The following is a 6,000-nucleotide window of genomic DNA, read 5'->3' on the forward strand; positions in this document are numbered from 1 at the left end:
CAGTCGTGTTCATCTGACTAGCCAGCAACGAGAATGTTAATACTATTTGCTGGTTTACAAATATGATTAACCTTTTCAACTCTCAATAGAAATAACGATAGAAATAACTCTCAATAATAGATAACCTTCATCCAACTGCATTAAAATCATAAAAAACGGTTTACAAAATGTATAAATGTTAGTCTCAAAAGTGCTCTAGCTTTATAAATAAGATTAAATTCCGACCGATGTATTTATACGAGGTTAACTCCGATTGGCTAGCAATGCACATAATGGTACAAAGGTTGGTGCAACGACCACGAAGTGTGTCACCCCCCCGCCCCCGCCAACCACCGCCAACCCCATGCTATAACATTATGAGTGCTCTGCGCTCTGCGCCTATTGCTACTGTCTAGGTCACTCAGTCTAGACATTTTGACCTTGGGCGTTTTCTGTACGTACATCCCCTGTTTTATAGGCCCTATTTTTGTGAGAATATGCATTACAACACTTATTATTTATCGGTTTTTATATATCTTTAGTCAATGCATTTGTTCAATACAACGCCATACTGGGCCAGCGATAGCAATCCTCAAAGGTTTCTTACAGAAGTTCAATAACATGTCCATAGAATTGCTAGAAATGTTTTTTTCTGTTTGCCCTTTGGACAATCAGGAAGATCAACAATTTACACAATTAAAACTCGGGGTATAAATCGTATACCTGTATCACAATTTAATTATGTGCCGATTTCCTAAGAGGTAATCCTAAAGCTATGAAGGTCTTAATTCCAACCAGTGTAACTAAGTGTTTTTCTTTAGATCTTATAATTATATCTGTGAAGATTTATAGAAATACATCACAGTAAACCCCCAAAAAAATCAAGAGAAAAAAATCACTTTATTCAACATGAAATATACAGGAATACATAATCAATTGTTAAGAATATTATTCCCCCGAATGGGCTACAAGTCCGTGTGTGAGGGGAACTGTATACTGTAAACTGTATTACACTAGTCTAAAAATTGTTAGAGACACTAAGTATATACTGTAATCCAAACAAAATATAAATTGTTTCTAAATACTCTTTAAGAACTTGACGATCATATTTAACAACACGACAACTCAAAATCCCACAACAACAACTCAAAGTGTGGCAGGAAAGTCACACTTGCCTGGTGTGACCATTCGTTAGCCGAGAGCCAATCGCACAAACAATGTTGTGGTTCAGAGTAAATATATTCCTTCTTAACCTTTATCGATCAGATTGTCCTTCAATTGAAACGATAAAGATATGTTTAAAACAAAATATCGTTGTTTAGAATAGGTGAATAAGATACATTTTATGAATAATAGTAGCATTCAATTATCATTGTATTACAAATTAAACAAAATATATTTCTATGATTGCACTGCTTATTAATATATTTACAATCATGCCTGAAAACAACGAATGTGTAAGGCCTGTTGTAACACAGAAAGCATAATACAAACAAATAGTTGTCAGTGTAAAGCGACGTTGGATTGATAGCCAGAACTACAGTGTTGCAGTGGCAGTACTGGGCGGTTGGCGGGAGCTACTCTGTACCTCGATTGCCTACTCTGATATGTCACGGCGCTCTCCGTCCAGACGCAGAGCATAACCATTGACTTTATAACGCTTTAACGGAACTGAGTAGAGTTTGTTTAACATTTAAAGATTGTGTATGCCAAGTCCTATTGAGCAATATGTGTTAAATTAAACCACAAATTATCTAACGTGGCTCTATGCTGAAACATTTTAAGCGTTTATGGTTATGACATAAACAAATTATTTAAGTATACATACAACCGAAAGTGATACTGTCTATGGTTTTGAATAATTTTTCATCACAATAGGTTGTTTTCCCCTCGTTTGGAATATCTTTGTAGGATTAAAAAAGTCCTTTATAAGCTGCAGGTCTGGAGCGAAAATTAACTGTTTATAGATGGTAAAACCTCCGAGCAATAAAGCATACACAATAGAGAAAACTATGATATGAATTTGCATTAACTCTTATTTGCATTGTTTTCATTTCAAGAACCCCGTAACATCAAAACTCGAAACAGTTTTATTGGCATATTTTCATTGCTTAATTGATTTTGGTGGACTAAGTGGTTTAAGTTTTTGGTTGATTGTGATTTTCTCAATTTATTTTTTACAATTTCATGTTAATTGTACAGTGGGGGGAAAGTAGTGCAAAAGCGTCAGCCCGCTTCCATTCCTTTAAACTTTTCTACTATGGACAACAAACTGTGCTTTAAACACGTTCTCAAACCTGCAAACCCTCAATTCCGGCACTCGGTGTGAAATATGTCCTATAATTATATTGAACATTGGTACGTTAATAACACGCATTGTAATAAAATGAATAATAACTTTAAAATCATTTGATGTATGAAAATGTTTACGGATTAGTTATGTGGGGTTTTGTCAGTTCAAAAATGTTTAAAAAGTGTCTAAAACAGTATTTGTATCAGTATCGCAGTAGTCAAAACGGACATCTTTCTTTAATTTTTGAAGAAATTGGGGTTTTCGTCTCTCCTAATGATTTTTTCCAATATTTTTATGTCTAACGGTTTAAAAGACCTTCTAGTAAGCATTTTTCCACAAATTAACTTTTATTCTTTTAAGTAGTACAATTTAGAGGCTTCTTATCATTTCAAAGGAAGCATCCGACTTTAACACTCGTATTTAGATATAAACTATACAAACAACCCGGTATCCAAAGTTTCAATGTGTGTGTGTTACCCGCAGCAGTCCCGGTACCATCGCCATGCAGACCTACTCCACTCGCCCCGTTCCCCCATCAAGGGTAGTTCCCCCTAGGCAGTAGGAAGGGTGTTCCTGGTCTCGTAGCAACGCCCTCGCCCCACCTGAACCTGGGGAACGCTTTGTTTCTAAATAATATCCATCATCGTTGTTAAGGGTGGTTTTGACCTTTGGTGTCATGCAGTTTTCACTCTGAACCTATCAAAGCAATCAAAGTTGTACCTTCATAGTGATGGTAAAAACATTAAAGCCACTTTTTGTCAAGTATATTCCAACTATTCCAAGTGTCAATTATCCTTTGGTACTAGAAATTTCTCGTAAATTCCAGTAATGTAACTATAAGTTTGGCTGACCTGCACGTTTTTTGTAACGAGGGTTCTGGTATTTCAAAGGACATCGTACACAACATCTGTCGTATAGAGGTTAGTATAACTCGGAGATTCTAACCATATCATGTCGCCCTGTACAAACAAAAATGGCAATATTGTTCAATAACCTCCTACACGTAATACAACGTTTAAATATGTAGTAAGGCTGATCTTAAAAGTAGAACCTCTTTATTGGAGGTATCTCACTTCAAACATTAATTGATCTCTTCAAACAATCTACACAAGATTATTTTAAGGCAAGTTTGTCAGTTTAAATAGATTTAAATCTTATAATGTAATGGATATATAAAAGGACTCTATCTCCAAAATATCACAAACAAATACTCATAATTTAGGTTTTAGATATTACAACTATATATTTAATAGTACACGAATCTGACCAGAAAACTGTATTAAAATGTCCAAAAAGAATTATCAGAAGGGGTGGTACCTACAAATAATTTTTACTTCTAACACATTTCAGTTATAGTTTGAAACCGGCTGCAAGTTAAACCAAATTATGGACACTGAAAAAAAACTTAAAATGATCTCGGCTGCAAGACTCATACAAATTAAAATTTAGTTAAAAAAACAGCAACCCAAAATTAGAATTATGGCTTCATAAATCCTACTAATATTACAAATTATGGATGTTTGTGTGTAACTCTGAATTCAACATGTGACAACTACTGGACTGATTGAGCTGACATTTGCCGAGAGGTACTTGATAGTTTTGAGAAACACATAGGCATACTACAGTTGTGAGCATCCTATAGGACTATGTCCCACAGGTGTTCAAAGTTTTTATGTTACTCTGCTAGTCTTTTTCATTGTTAAAAATCCTTCAAGCCGTTGATTTAGAATTTCAAAATTTAAAAATCCCGCACATATAAGATGTATAGGATAGTCGAATGAGTATTGTTTGGGTCTTGGCTCATGTCAAATAGAATAAATTAGTAAAATATACTTTACTAAGTAACTTGTACACATAATCACTCAGTAAACAATATAGCAAATAATTTTGGTCTGTGAATAGATTTCAATTTTATTCTATTATTCGATTCCAGTTCATTTAAATTCATTGGTTGTTTTAGAAAACGGGATACTGTATTATTATTTAATTGAGTGGTTGTAAAACATTATTGGCACTTTTAATAGCGATGCCCTGTGGAAAATAAGCTGTTGTTATGACCCATGCGGTTAAACCCAAGCCTGGTAAATCATAAATGCTCATATTATGGCCCCCTTGTGTCATTTAAGGGAGGTCCCCTGTGGACAATAACCGCAACCTTAGGGCTAATTATATCTACATATAATATTGTAAGGACTTAGTAATGTAAGACCTTAAGTGTAAGGACTGTAATTTTTATAATAATTTTAAATTGATCTCAATGAACAAATCTGAGAACATTTTTTTCTACTTTTTATTTACACATTCTGGGTTTTAGGACGAAAAGCATAAAAATGCAATTAAATACAATCCGATTGGTACAATCATAAATTAACAAGATACACTTGTTAACACTTTTATAATTTGTCTGCACTTATAAATAATGGCATAATTATAAGGGTTTAAGGTAATACAATATATAAAATAGACAAGTGTAAGGCAATTTTTCCTATTTGCACTGTATTTCTTGGAAGCTCTTATTGATAGTAACTAATCAGTGTTACGCCCCCAATCCCATATTCATTCCCTCTTTGTTCCAATCACTTGAATTAATCCAAATGCATTTACAGCTTTGAAATTCACTCACTTCAGCGTGCTACGTGATAATTTAACTGAAAAGAAAACCATCTCTAAATAACTGTAACCCTATCATTCATCTAACTACTCTTACAATCTTCTCGCCCTCGATATAAGGGTCGACGTTCCTAAACAATCTTATTATCGCCTCTTTTAATCAAACCAACTCAAGAATAGAACAATTAAGAGACAATCGTGCCAGAGGGTGGTGACAGAACCCCCACCCTGAGGTCTGTAGAAGGAGTGACTACGCGCCACGCGGGTCGTTGTCCTAGGTCCTCGCCCCGAATAGACTCCGAGCAGATGTTAGCTGCAAATAGCACCAGGAGCCAGGGACAGGAGCTCCTTCTCTCATAAGATGAATCGCACTACTTGTTCCGCTCACAGTCACTCTATGCATAGCCTTCCTTTTGTATCATCAATTTCAAACTGGTATTTTTCAATCAATTTCGAGCATAACCTAAAACATACAAATCAATAAGTAATATTATCCGACCAGCTGTTCAATAACATTGTTAAAAATAACCTCTACGTTTTCCATTTAAAATTTCGTCCATCTCAATATTTAAAGGGTGTTCAAAAAAGGTGGGGACATAATTTACGTAGTGATTCCTTGGTTCAAAATAAAGAGAAAGTCTAGAATGTTTTCTAAAATCGCTTCGTTATCCAGATATCCACCATTTTTTATTTTTTACATAAACATTATTATCTTAGAAAATGTTCAACCGATTTTTATTAAACTTGGTATTTATTTTAGGTAGAAGAGGCCCATGTAAAAAATCATCTATATTCAATTTAAAATTAAAAAACGGCGCCAATTTAATTTTTTTTTTAGCTTAAATTAGCCTACTCAAAAATGGCCGATTTTATGAAAAAATGCCAAAAACATTTTTATTTGGAATTTTTAATTTTCTATTTAACGATACCAAGTTCAAAAATATCAAATAAGGAATAGCTGAAATAATACGATTTTTAGTTGTAAAATGGGGTGGAATAAGGCAGAATCTAGTCAGGTTTGCCCCAGTTTACAACTAAAAATCTTAATATTTCAGCAATTTCTTATTTGATATTTTTGTACTTGGTATCGTTTGATAAACTGAACTTCTAGACAAATT

Source organism: Macrosteles quadrilineatus, unplaced genomic scaffold (genome assembly GCF_028750875.1).
Source record: "Macrosteles quadrilineatus isolate MER2022 unplaced genomic scaffold, UCM_ALF_1.0 Scaffold_1__1_contigs__length_201487025, whole genome shotgun sequence".
NCBI lineage: Eukaryota > Metazoa > Arthropoda > Insecta > Hemiptera > Cicadellidae > Macrosteles > Macrosteles quadrilineatus.